At 48.7% G+C, this 14,386-nt stretch overlaps 1 protein-coding gene and 1 non-coding gene across 4 annotated transcripts in view; one reads left to right on the top strand and one right to left on the bottom strand.

Moving 5' to 3' along the window:
* Window positions 1–2,148: 2,148 nt before the first annotated feature.
* Window positions 2,149–14,386, top strand: part of STON2 (stonin 2) — a 174,082-nt gene continuing 161,844 nt past the window's right edge. For all 3 annotated transcript variants that reach the window (XM_069595225.1, XM_069595224.1, XM_069595223.1), the window contains exon 1: window positions 2,149–2,325. The gene's annotated coding sequence lies outside the window, so the exon portion shown is untranslated. The remainder of the gene's footprint in view (window positions 2,326–14,386) is intronic.
* Window positions 4,432–4,504, bottom strand: TRNAC-ACA (transfer RNA cysteine (anticodon ACA)). The gene has a single exon. It is a non-coding gene; the product is annotated as a tRNA-Cys (tRNA).

Here is a 14,386-nt window from a genome sequence, read left to right as displayed (position 1 = left end):
CACTCCAGTATTCTTACCTGGAGAATCCCATGGACAGAGGAGCCTGGCGGGCTGCAGTTCATGGGGTAACAAAGTATCAGACACCACACTTTGGAAGTAATACTTAATCCTTAGGGCAAAAATCAGGCTCTCAGAATGGGTCAAGCTGGCTTTCACCAGAGTCTTTAAACTTTTCTATTAAACTAAATTTCTCTCCCAAGGGTTCTGTCAACACAGGAGAAAAGAACTAGGGGGAAATACCTGTAGGAAAATGGTTATATACTTGCTGTCAAGAAGACATTACTGCAACCAAAGTCAAAGGTAAAATAGAAACTGTGCTATTTGTTTATACTCATTGTCTAGCTGGGTGTTTGGGGATGGGGTGGGGTCCTTTGATGAGTGGTAGAACAAAGTTCTGGGAGCACCCTGATTTACAGTGGTTGTTTTTATTCTTTGGAAAGATTCGTTGCAGGTGTGAGAGAATGTTGGGAGGACTGAGACTGTAAAATGGGAGGAGAGATGAAGATGCGGGCAGGTTTAACCCCTGACAGTTGCTCTCCGTTCTGACCTGTGCCTCTCCATCGCAGTGCAGGGCGACTGTCTTCCAGATGAAAATCTCTCGCACTCAGAACTGATGTCTCTTGTCCACAAGGAACCTGTATGCATACTTATGACAGCTGTTTTATGCATTTCTGAATTAATATATGCAAAGTACTTGGAAACCTGACTGGCGAATACTATGCATCATGGAAACGTTAGGGTTGTTGTTTTTATTATTCAGACTCATCTCCGTAGCTAGGTAAAGATTCCTTGTTGAGGAAGACCTCGCTGTCCTTCTTGTCCTTAGTAATCTCTTAACGTGATTAGGACCCTGGACAAGTCGCTTACCCTTTGCAAGCTCCACAAAGATTGTGTGTCAAGTACGATCTGAGTCTAGAAACACAATTTGGTGCCCACTATTTATGAGCTACTGCCCTGCGTCCTATGCCTATATATATATATATATATATATATATATATATATCAGTTCAGTCGCTCAATCGTGTCCAACTCTTAGCGACCCCATGGACTGCAGCACGCCAGGTATCCCTGTCCATCTCCAACTTCTGAAGTTTACTCAAACTCATGTCCATCGCTGCGGTGATGCCATCCAACCATTTCCTCCTCTGTCATCCCCTTCTCCTCCCGCCTTCAATCTTTCCCAGCATCAGGGTCTTTTCCAATGAGTCAGGTGGCCCATAGGATTAATAGCTATAATTCTATAACTTATATATACGTATATATATATATATATATATAGAGTATGCCTATATATATATATATATATAGTCAAACCAACCTAGACAGCATATTAAAAAGCAGAGACATTACTTTGCCAACAAAGGTCCATCTAATCGAGGCTATGGTTTTTCCAGTGGTCATGTATGGATGTGAGAGTTGGACTGTGAAGAAAGCTGAGCGCTGAAGAATTGATGCTTTTGAACTGTGGTGTTGGAGAAGACTCTTGGGAGTTCCTTGGACTGCAAGGAGATCCAACCAGTCCATCCTAAAGGAAATCAGTCCTGAATATTCATTGCAAGGACTGATGCTGAGGCTGAAACTCATTGGAAAAGACCCTGATGCTGGGAAAGATTGAAGGCGGGAGGAGAAGGGGATGACAGAGGAGGAAATGGTTGGATGGCATCACCGACTCAATGGACATGAGTTTGAGTAAACTCTGGGAGTTGGCGATGGGCAGGGAAGCCCGGCGTGCTGCAGTCCAAGGGGTCACAAAGAGTCAGACACGACTGAGCGACTGAACTGAACTGAGAGTAAAAGCGTGAAATGAATGAGGAGTCAAAACCTCATATAAGAGTGAGACGGGGAACAGCAGTCCGCACCGTGCAGCCTCGACACGGGCTGTGGGACAGCCTCCTGGGCGGTCCCCAGACCCTGCACCCTCGGGCCGCACGCCTGAGCTGCACTGGCCGCGCGGCAGGGCCCGGGTTGCAGCGTCTGGCTGTGAGCTCCGAGCTCCGGGCGCAGAAAGGACGCCGCGGGGCTGCGGCGCGGGGGGTCGGGGTGGGGGCGGGTCCGCGCCGCGTCGGACCCGCCCACCGCCCGGCAGACCAATCAGCGCGCGGCTCTGGCTCGCTCCTCGGCCAATCCGTAGCGGCGGGAGCGGCGCCCAGCGCCGCTGGGCGCAGAGCGAGCTCGGACTAGGGAGCCTGAGGCCGGGCCGCCCCGGAGCGAGCGCGGCAGGGAGGAGCGCGCGGCGGGACGAGGGCACCCCGGGGCCGGCGCCACTCCCGCTGAGCCGCGGCCACCTTCCGGCGGACCCTCAGGACTCTGCGCGCCGCGCCGCAGGTAGCTGCTCCCCGAGCTGGGAGGCCGATCGCGCTCCGGGCTCCCGCGGGTGGAGCGGGCGGGGGGCGGGCCGGCCGCGAGGTCGTAGCGCTGCGGGAGCTGCCCGAGCCCCCGTGGAGCCCCCCGAAGCTGCCTCGGCTGGAATGCCCCGGGGAGACGCGCTTCCCCCAGCCGCGGGCGTCCAGCGGTGAGAGCGAGCGAGGGGAGTCCGCTAAGGTGGGCAGGGGTGCAGAGTCGGGGGACAAGACGTGACCCCTGGACACCCTGCCTCGCACACAGGCGCTGTCTGCCCGTGCGTGTCCTCCCCGAGATCTGGGTCCCCGGGACGTCTTCTTGGGGCCCTAGTGAGGGAGGCGACAACAGGTGTCCTTGCGGACGGTGCTTTTCTCCACCGTCCACCCCTCACCCCAACCCTCCCCAAAACTGCTTTGGCGTTCTGCGCCCCACTTTCGGGGTATCCGGATACAGGGACCCCAGCCTGGCCTCTCAGGCACGATGCCCGCTGGACAGCGCCCAGAGGCGGCCTGGACCCGGCCTTTGGATGGAGTTTCCTCCTCTGGTTGCCAAGCGATTTGCCTGACACCCGCCCCTCTCGCTGAGATGAAGAGAGTTGATGTGGTTTGTGTGTGTGTGTTGCAGCCTGTACTAAAAGGAGCTGCCCCAGGGCTGTGAGTGAATCATTAACTGGTTTCTGTACAGCTAGTGGCCTCCGTCTCTTTCTCCGAGGCAGGTCCTTCGTGGTCTCCTGCGCTTCACTCTTCTAGACTGTAAAGTCAAAACACTGCCTTTACCTGCCCGATGGCGTGGCTTTGCGGAGTAAATGAGCCAAGCTGGAAAACACTGAGGCCAGCGCTGAAGTGTTCCATAAACGCTGGCTTAGTGTTCATTATACGGAGCGGATGGCCTTTTTAAAGAGTAAATCAGACTTGTCCAAACTGGCCCAGTGACTCTTTGGAGTTCTGAACAGCTTTTTACACTTGAAGGGGAAAAATAATCTTACTGATGGTATCATTTAAAGGTACTATATCCTTTGAGGGATTAAAAAAAAGAAAAACAAGTCTGCTTCATTGGAATGGTGAGAGATAAATAGATTCCAACTAGTAACTGAGAAAACTTTGTAACCCTTGAAAAAAATGTGTATGAATGTTATGTGAAAAGAATATCATGGTACTGTGTTGCCTCATTACTATGGCTGATTTAAGGGGGAAACTTTGAGCGTTGTTATACTCCCTACTCCTCCCTTAAAACAAGTGAATTTTAAAAGAGAGAGAAGAGAATAGCAAACAAAAGCCCAACCACACAACAAAATGCCAACAGCTCACAGAAGCCTAAAATTACAGTTCCCACTTGAGGTATTTTTTTTTTCTCAGTTTCTGACCTCGGTGGTCTGCTTCGGTTCTTTGCCACTGTGTCACTTTCCTTGTTTACTTTGAAGAGTCAAATGTTTCACTCCTTGAATTTGTCTTTTTAAAAGCTAAAATATCAATGTATATCAGACTCGCTTGGGGTTCTGAGCCCTCTGCTGCTTGTTTCCTACCCCCCGACAAACCCCAGCGGACCTTCCCAGAGATTCTCTAGGGCAGGGGTCCCCAGCCTCTAGAATCTAAAGCCTGATGATCTGAGGAGCTGATGAAATAATAATAGAAACAAAGCGTGTAGTAAATGCACTTGAATCATCCCGAAACCCCACCCCTAACTTTGGTCTGTGCAATAATTGTCTTCCATGAAACCTGTCACTGGTGCCAAAAAGGTTGGGGAGGGCAGCGCTAGAGTAATGTTAGTGGGAACCTGCCTGTCTTTCTCAGAACATTACCCCCACAACCTGAGAGCTGGGGAGAGGACGCAGGTAAAGTGCCCCAGTGCTCCTAGGGTCTCCGGCACATTTACCAGGAGCTTTAGAATAAATACATCCACCCAGAGAACGTGACTCTCATCTGAGAGGGTAAGGAGCCGACTTCCAGAAGTAAATCTTACAATGTTAGTGAAATCGCTCAGTCATGTCTGACTCCTTGCGACCCCATGGACTGTAGCCCACAGGCTCCTCCGTCCATGGGATTTTCCAGGCAAGAATACTGGAGTGGGTTGCCATTTCCTTCTCCAGGGGCTCTTCCTGACCCAGGAATCGAACCTGGGTCTCCTGCATTGTAGGCAGACGCTTTACCGTCTGAGCCACCAGGGAAGTCAGATGTTTCCAATGTCAGATTAATTCACCAGCCCTTTCAGTTGTTGGTGAGAAGACCGTCCCTCTACACCTGAGTGGGGGGATTTGAAAGCTGTGCTGGAGGAGACACAGAGAGGCACGTGGGGCAGGGGGCAGTTTGCTGAGTTCAGAGCCACACCCGCCCCTGACAGCTGGGAAACTTGGAGAAGTTGCTTGAAGTTTTCTGAGCCAAAGTCTCTCTCACATTACAAAATGAGGGCTCAAAAAAAAACCTTTTTTTTTAGAGGAATCGTTCTAAGGATGGTGCTAATGAATAGAAACCCCTAGTGCCATTCCAGGGATGTGGTTATAGATCGGTAGCAGACAGAGGAGGTTCACAAGGTAAGAATGATGAACTGTACCTGGGAAAGAATTTTTAAAAAGAGAGAGACTTTGTTGAGGGGATACACCTGAGCTGAGTGTAGGCTAACAGGCAATTCTCTTGTGCAGACAGAATTGACCTGGGATTGGGAGTAAGAGTAGGGCAGAGGGGAGGATTCCAGAAAGAGAGAGTACAGGATATCAGAAGTGCTATAATAGTCATCTTAGGAAAAATGAGCAAATACCTTCTCCCACCCGCTCCGTCCCAATCTCAGTGGCTTGCTACCACCACCCATGTTATTTCTCACCCATGTTGCATGTCCAAGGCAGGTCATTCATGGTTCTGCTCCTCATGTGTCTCCATTTTGGGGCCCATTAAGGCTTAAGAATCCTGGAGAAGAGAAAGGCTACCCTCTCCAGTATTCTGGCCTGGAGAATTCCGTGGACTGTACAGTCCATGGGGTCGCAAAGAGTCGGACAAGACTGGGTGACTTTCACTTTAAAGGCTGAAGAAACAGCCTCTCTCTGGTACATACTAATCTTGTTTATGGGAGAAGGGAAAAAGAACGTGAGTGAGCAAAACAACTATGGCCCTGAGAGGTCTGCTGAGAAGGAGTGGGCTTCACTTTAGCTCTCATGCTGTTGGCCAAGGTAAGCCACATGGCCAAAGCTCATGCTGGTGGTGTGGGCACATGGAACCTCTTGCAAAGGAGGCAGAGATGATTAGGAGGGAAAGCGTAGGAGACAAGGCCAGGGAGGCGTCCCAGAGGCAGATGATACAGGGCTATGTGCCAGGAGCCTGGGACTTTACCCTATAGGCAGGGAGCTGCCATTGGAGGCTTTTTTTCAGTTGACCTATATAGTAGTAGTAGTGTTAGGCGCTCAGTCCTGTCCAACTCTTTGTGACCCCATGGACTGTAGCCTGCCAGGCTCCTCTGTCCATGGAATTCTCCAGACAAGAATACTGGAGTGGGTTGCCATTCCCTTCTCCAGGGCATCTTCCTGACCCCAGGGATCAAACCCTGATCTCCCGCATTACAAGCAGATTCTTTACCATCTGAGCCACCAGGGAAGCCCAGTTGACATATAGTTGATTTAGAAGATTGTGTTACTCGAGAGGGTTTTAAGGTGGTTTGAGATGATCACATTTTCAGGGTGAGTGCATCTCTAGTAGCAATGTGGGGAGATTGAAGCAGTTGAGATCTCAGATCTCTCCCTCTCACTGTCTGTCACATGACTTGAGAGTCCACTCCTAAAAGTGGCTCATTCAGGTGGCCTGTCTTCACCGGTGGTTTAGTTGCTAAGTCGTGTCTGACTCTTAAGACCCCAGGACTGTAGCCTGGCAGGCTCCTCTGTCCATGGAATTCTCCAGGCAAGAATACTGGAGAGGGTTGCCGTTTCCTTCTCCAGGGGATCTTCCTGACCCAGGAATCAAACCCAGGTCTCCTGCATTGTGGGCAGATTCTTTACCGACTAAGCTACAAGGGAAGCCCACAGGTCTTCACAGGTCTTCTAAGATGGGCGTCTCTCACACATTAAAGGCCTTATTTCATAATTATCATCCAAAGCAACTGTTCTCAAAGTTTAGGGTGCGTTGGAATCACCTAGAAGGCTTGAAACAGAGAAGGCAATGGCACCCCACTCCAGTACTCTTGCCTGGAAAATCCATGGACAGAGGAGCCTAGTAGGCTGCAATCTATGGGGTTGCTAAGAGTCAGGCACTTCAAATTGAGGAACACTTTCACTTTTCACTTTCATGCATTGGAGAAGGAAATGGCAACCCACTCCAGTGTTCTTGCCTGGAGAATCCCAGGGGTGGGGAAGTCTGGTAGGCTGCCGTCTATGGGGTTGCACAGAGTCAGACACAACTGAAGCGACTTAGCAGCAGCAGCAGCAGAAGGCTTGAAGAAATAGATTTCTGGGCCCCCATGCCAGAGTCTCTGAACCAGCAGAGTGGGGTGAGCCTGGGAACGAGCATTTCAGAGAGGTGCTCAGGTGATAATGATGCTGGCCCAGACACCACACTCTGAAAGTCACTGAATTACAGGGAAGAATTACGACAGAGTTGAGGGGAAAGACCTGAATGGAAGGGCCTAGTGGAAGGAGGAGAAAATCTGGAAGGTCCCAAGATAATCCATGTGGCAGTTTTGCTGGAGGCCAGCTTTGACCTGTAAGAGGGACTGAGTCTCTGGGTTACACTGAACTGCAGGCACAGTGCTCACGGTCAGGAGATGAGAACAGCTCCGATTCGGAGCAGCGAGAAATGTCCCGCCCTGCCTTTGTCATTCTGCCCCGACGCCCTGTCCAGTCCATGAGTCTGTCAACACAGTTCCAATCCTGACCCGTCATACTTCTTGTCATCCCGGTTTTGATTTCTTCCAGAGCTGGGTTTGCTCACTGGGTGGACACTTGGCTAAATTTTAAAATAGTCGAAAAAATTACTCGTTTCCCTTGCGGGTCTTCATGAATAAACATCTGTACCATATGATCATGCAAATTGTGATCACCGCCCCCCAGATAAATAACCCCCTGAGAACCCAAGGTCATTCCTAGTTTGGCTCATGCTTCTGGTTGGAGGAAGTTGTGACAGTTCCCTTAGCTGTGACTCACTGCTCCTGTAATGAGAAAGCATTCCAAGATCAGACGTTAAGGAGAAAGTATGTTGGCACGTACAACATGACACAAGACATAAACCATAATGAGGGTTTGTTTTCTTTTCACTGTGTTTTTATAAACCCCAGATGTGGCAAAATTCTAATCAGTGATAGTCCTGCCCAACGGACATCATGTGAATGAATGAAATACGCTCAAGGTCAACCTTTGAGTGCTGGCTTGCAATTTACAGTATTTGTTTCAAGGTGTCATGAGTATAAAATGGTTTGTTGTGGGGTTGAATATACTAGAAACTCTGTGCATATTCAGTTCAGTTAAGTTCAGTCACTCAGTCGTGTCTGACTCTTTGTGACCCTATGGACAGCAGCACGCCAGCCTTCCCTATCCTTCACTGTCTCCCGGAGTTTACCCAAACTCATGTCCATTGAGTCAGTGATGCCTTCCAACGTCTCATCGTCTGTCGTCCCCTTCTCCTCCTGCCTTCAGTCTTGCCCGGCATCTGGGTCTTTTCCAGTGAGTCAGCTCTTCACATCAGGTGGCCAAAGTATTGGAGCTTCAGCTTCAGCATCAGTCCTTCCAGTGAATATTTGGGACTAATCTCCTTTGGGATGGACTGGTTGGATCTCCTTCCAGTCCAGAAGACTCTCAAGAGTCTTCACCAGCACCACAGTTTGAAAGCATGGTGTGCCTATGCTATCAAATGAAGTGAGATTTGAAAAAGATCATGTTCCTAACAGAAATGTGATAGACAAATGACAATGTGCCCTTCACTGTTTACAATAGCCAGGACATGGGAGCAACCTAGATGTCCATCAGCAGACGAATGGCTAAGAAAGCTGTGGTACATACACAAAATGGAATATTACTCAGCTATTAAAAAGAACGCATTTGAGTCAGTTCTAATGAGGTGGATGAAACTGGAGCCTATTATACAGAGTGAAGTAAGTCAGAAAGAAAAGCACCAATCCAGGATATTAACGCACATGTATGGAATTTAGAAAGATGGTAACGACAACCCTATATGCAAGACAGCAAAAGAGACACAGATGTAACGAACAGACTTTTGGACTCTGTGGAAGAAGACAGGGATGGGATGATTTGAGAGAATAGCATTGAAACATGTATATTACCATATGTGAGACAGATGACCAGTGCAAGTTTGATGCCTGAAGCAGGGCATTCAAAGCTGGTGCACTGGGACAACCCAGAGGGATGGGATGGGGAGGGAGGTGGGAGGGGGGTTTGGGATGGGGGGAACACATGTACCCCAGTGGCTGATTCATGTCGATATATGGCAAAACCACCACAATATTGTACATTAATTAGCCTCCAATTAAAATAAATGAATTAAAAATAAATAAAAGTGTGCTCTTGGAGGCAGGAGAATTCCCTAGGTTTCTGGGTACCTCCAGGAGGATGTGAAAGCCCGTAGCCTGTGTCTAGAGGCCTGCGGCCAACTCTGTTGGCCAGATCTGTCTGTTACCCTGTCCAGGTAATTTTGGAAGGCTGGCTGTTTCTCCTCCTCCTGCAGAATTGGCCTTAGTGTTACCTTCCCTTGATCAGCTCTACAGTGAACTCCGCAGTTCCCTCAATCTCAGGTCTCCAGGAAACTTGTCTACAGTTTTAAAAGATGTAGCAAACCAAACCCTAGACATGAGTGAGAGCCAGTGAGGAAGGGGACATTTAAACTAGCCAGGAGGGATGTAAAACACTGAACATGTTCACTAGAAAGTGTTTTTGTTCATTGTTGGATAGCATTTATGCAGATAGTTGACATTTAAAAATCACAGATATTAAATAACTGCATAGATAGTATACTCTCTGTATGTTTATATTGAATAAATGTTATGGGTCATGTCATGTGGGTGCATACTCAGCTGTGTCTGACTCTTTGCGACCTTGTGGACTGTAGCCAGCCAGGGTCCTCTGTCCATGATATTTCCCACACAGGAACACTGGAGTGGGTTGCCATTTCCTTCTCCAGAGGATCTTCCTGACCCAGGGATCAAACCTGAGTTTCTTGCATCCCCTGCAATGGCAGGCGAATTCTTTGCCAACTGCTCCACCTGGGAATATACTGTGTGTACTTTTTCCATGTCTAGCAATTTCTGGTGGTAAGTTTCTGGTGCTGTTGTTGTCTTTCTGAAATGTGACAACTTAGATAGAAACAGCCAAAATTCTATAGATGGATAATAGAAGGGCAGGATCGAAAACTCAGAGTTCCTTGAATTTTTTTGTTCCTTGTATACACATCTGTCACTGCAGTTGGTCCCACACTACCCCAGATTTATGTGCTTGGAGGTGGCCTCACTATCAGCAAGAGGTGGTCAGTGTCCTTTATAGTATTTAGTCACAGTGAGGAGTGTAAAGCTACTTGGCAGATTGCTAATCTGCCCAGTAATGTCTTTGGAAGGTGGCTTCACGTGAATGGCATTGAGTATTTCCTGAGTTAAGGCTCTGAGGAAGACATGAGGAATTCAGAAAAGGGTAACACTTAGTGCTCTGATCTGAGAAAGGGCATAATATTTGTGCGGAATTAATAATAGATACATAATGGCAAGGCCAAGAGAAGCCACATACTCAGAGTGGGCACGCATGCTGTGAATCCAGAAGCGGGGTCTTTTCTGAGGTTGTCCTGGGCCGGGAAGGCTCATGGAGAAGCAGTTGCAGCGGATTGGAGGGAGAAGTAGCATTTGGGTGGGAGCATCGGGGTTTAAGGGGCTTCCCTCGTAGCTCAGTCGGTAAAGAATCTGCCTGCAGTGCAGGAGACCCAGGTTCGATCCGTAGATCAGGAAGATCCGCTGGAGAAGGAAATGGCAACCCTCTCCAGTATTCTTGCCTGGAAAATCCCACGGACAGGGGAGCCTGGTGGGCTACAGTCGTGTCGACTTAGCGACTAAACCACTACCATCGGGCTTTAGGGAATGGACCCAAGTGAACTGTGGCTCTGATAGTCGGCAGGGGCTTGTTGAGGACTGTGACTCAACTTCTGTATCTGAGTGAAGGGATCAAGGGAGAGGGGAGAAGGGAAACCTGAGTTTCTTCAGGTCTTCCTTTCTCGATCCCCATCTGACCTCTAATCCGGATATCCTGACAGCTTTCATTGCTTGCGTCACCTCCTGAAAAACGAAGCCATTCAGTGATTCATTAGAAGATGAGTTACGCCGGGCTCTCATCTGACCTTCTTAACATTTCGCTTTATTAATAGGAAAGCGCTTTGGAGCGAAGGATGACAAACCACTTTATAAATACCGTCTAATCCCATCAGAAACTCTGTCAAGCTGGCAGGAGGTCAGTCTCTCTCTACTTGCAAAGAATGACTTGGGAAGGTCAAATGGCTTGTTGAAAGTCGTGCAGGAGTCCCCTGGCATATCACACCCCCTGATGCCATCTACCTGGCATGTGGTGCTGCCCAGCTTCAGTTGCTTCGCAGATTTCCCGTCGGGATGGTGGCTCTCAGAACTTGGGCCCTTGACATCTAGTTAAGATTTTCTTCATCTATTATTGTACCCCACGGAGGCCTTCCAACTGTCTCCGCAAAAGGTCCTCATTAATTTTAATTTGGGGGATGAGATAATTACACCCTTCTCTCTCAGGCTGGACCCTGGCTCTTATTGAAAGGAGGTACCATTTCAGTGCTGTGGGTTTGTGCAAACACACCATCTGAATGAAATGGCAGTCTCAGCATTTTTCACGCCAGATGCCAAGCAGTATAGCAGGATTGTCAGTGGCTTTCAATCTGCCTGAACTTTGAAGTGAGACACCAGACCTTTACCAGCAAGATAGAATCACTCCATTGGCTGCCTTTTGAAGTTAGCTAATTGCTTTTTATTTTTTTTTAATATGAGCTGCTTTAAATGAGAACAGATTTTATATCTGTTTGCTTTAGGAATCGAATATGTTTGTCTGTCTTTCTTGACTTCAGTTGTTAAAAGAGTAATTGTAATGCCACAGTTAAGTGGATATGGCTGGAGTGATGCATAGCTTATTCCATGACACATTATTTAAATGCCGTCTATTCCATAAACCCAGAGTTGTCACAAATAGCTTGACTTGTGTCTTCGCCCAGTACAAAGTATTAATTTTTTAACAATACTCTTTGTTCTTAGGTCTCGCTCTACTTTAGACTCTGGCAGTTGAAAGATGGGAAAAAGGCTTTTTTGAAATCGAAATGATCAAAATCACGGTCAATAGCTATCTTTCACTGAATTTCGCTAATTCCAGATCCTCTGTCGTCGTTCACTCGCTCAGTCGTGTCCGACCGTGACCCCGTGGACTGCAGCACGCCAGGCTTCTCTGTGCATCACCATCTCCCAGAGTTTTCAGTTGCTGCTGTAGCTGGAAACAAAAGGAAAAGTGCTAGAAAGAGCGGTGGAGGGGTGGGGGTGGGGGTCTGTGCTGTCCACCACACCCGCAGAGATCCCGGTGGGAGGAAACGGGCCCTTGTTTTTGCTCTCTGGGTTTGCACTATCAGCAGGGCTGCTGAAGCACACTTCCTTCTTTCTTTTCCCTATCTCTTCCTCCTTAAAATTTTCATTATAAAGTATTAGCTAGATAGGGGCTGAGTTGGGAGGGGGGCCTCTTTGCTCCAGTTCAGCGGCTGTCACTCATATCAGCCTAATTGGCCCAGGCGGGCGGGCGTGTCTGCACCTCCAGCTGCGCCATCACTCACAGCCCTGTGCTCGTGGGATCAGGGGCTCTGCGCCCCATTCTCCAGTGGCCTCTGTCCTGTGAAGGTGACTGAAAATGCAGCCCTGCCTGGGCGCTTGGCAGAACTGGGTCCTGGCCGCAAGAAAGCCAGATAAGGCTGTAGGTTCATTAAGACTCCAGAACTGGACTATCCATGTTTGAGTGGTGGGCATTTTTTAACTTCCCTGTGCCTCAGTTTCCTATAATAAAAGTACCTACTTTATACAGCTCTTTTGAGGAGTATATGAGTTCCTTAGTTAAATGAGTTGTAAAGCACTTTGAGATCAGTCTCTGGGAGACAGGAGGTGTCACATACATGTTTATCCAATAGCGCACAAAAGCAGAGTAGTGCGTGATCATTATTGTAGGTAGACAGTGCTACCATGGATAAAGCTTCAGCTCAGTTCAGTTCAGTCGCTGAGTCGTGTCCGACTCTTTGCAACCCCATGAATCGCAGCACGCCAGGCCTCCCTGTCCATCACCAACTCCTGGAGTTCACTCAGACTCACGTCCATCGAGTCCGTGATGCCATCCAGCCATCTCATCCTCTGTCGTCCCCTTCTCCTCCTGCCCCCAATCCCTCCCAGCATCAGGGTCTTTTCCAATGAGTCAACTCTTCTCATGAGGTGGCCAAAGTACTGGAGTTTCAGCTTTAGCATCATTCCCTCCAAAGAAATCCCAGGGCTGATCTCCTTCAGAATGGACTGGTTGGATCTGCTTTAGTGAAGGTACTCATGACCAGTTTGCATGCAAATGACATAACTATTAACTGTACTAGTGGAGTTTGCCATTTCAAAGAATCCTTTGAGAGGGACTTCCCTGGTGGTCCCAGGTCAAGACTCTGCACTCCCAAGACAGGGAGTCAGATTCAGTCCCTGGTCAGGGAACTGGGGGCTTCCCTGGTGGCTCAGATGGTAAAGAATCTGCCTGTAATGTAGGAGACCTGGGTTTGATCCCAGGGTGGGGAAGATCCCCTGGAGGAAGGCATGGCAACCCTCTCCAGCATCCTTGCCTGGAGAATCCCATGGACAGAGGGATCTCATGGGCTACAGTCCATCAGGTCGCAAAGAGTCGGACACGACACATACATACAGGAAACTAGATCCTGCATTCCACACACCGCAACTGAGACCTGCCACAGCCAAAGGAGTCATTGATAATATGTTTATAAAATGCCTTTTTTGTTCGATGAATGAAACAGTGTAACAGGAAGAGGGAAGTCCAGGATGACTTGATTCCCCCCCCCCCCCCCCCCCCGCAACCAAGGCAACTGGAAAAGAGCTGCCATCGTCTGGGCAGGAAAAGCTTCTGGTGGAGCAGTTTTGGGGAACAGAGAGTAGCTGTTCAGTTTTGGATGTGATAGTTTGAGGGGCCTGTTGGATGATGAAATGAAGGTGCATCGGCAGTGTCGGAGGAAGTCGGGGCTGGAGGCCTCTGGGTGGTGCTTCCCCAGCTGGGGATGGATCCAAAGCCATCGGGAAAGAAAGGAAGCAGGCCAAGAAGAGGGGTCTGAGGGCTGAGCCAGGAGGTATTCCAGCTCTAGTGGAAAAGTCAAGCTGCTTCCAGTTTTCTAGTTTGTTCCTTTTTTTTTTTTAAGGCTGTGGCATGTGAGATCTTAGTTCCCAGACCAGGGATTGAACCCACACCCCTTACATTGAAAGTGTAGAGTCTTAGCCCCTGGACACCAGGCAATTCCCACTCGTTTGCTCTTCCCTTTGCCAGTATACAGTGACGCGTGGGCCTCTCTGATGCGGGTGTTTTCTTTGGCTAGTTGATTGTTTGAGTTCTGTAACGCATGGACTTCAGAGTCACGGTTCTCAGGTCAGATACCGCTGGGCCTCATCCTGGCTTTGGGCTCTGGAGCAAGCAACTTACTCTCTGACACTCCGTGTTTCCTTACCTTGAGATGGAAACTGGGAGTAAAAATACCCATCTCCGAGACTGGAGGGCTCAGGAAGTACAGCTGTATTCATGCTGGGAAGCTGTTAATCACTTTATCGCTGTAAAATGCTCCCGTCCCTGTTAACGGGTGAGAAGTGAGGAATGGTGACGGATCACACATTTTTAAAGTCCTTTGAATCTTCCCTGAACTGAAAACCACATTTTAATTTAACCCACACTGCTGCTATTTTCCTTTTTTTTTTTTTAATTCAAAATAAAAGACCGAGGTCAAGGAGGTACTGCAATAAATTCTACACACACGCCAGCCACTTAGGTTTCCCCTGTAATTGAAACAGG

The sequence above is a fragment of the Ovis canadensis genome, chromosome 7 (genome assembly GCF_042477335.2).
Source record: "Ovis canadensis isolate MfBH-ARS-UI-01 breed Bighorn chromosome 7, ARS-UI_OviCan_v2, whole genome shotgun sequence".
NCBI classification, from domain to species: domain Eukaryota; kingdom Metazoa; phylum Chordata; class Mammalia; order Artiodactyla; family Bovidae; genus Ovis; species Ovis canadensis.
Note: the sequence above shows the minus strand (reverse complement) of the source record. Positions and strands in the feature narration are given on the sequence as shown.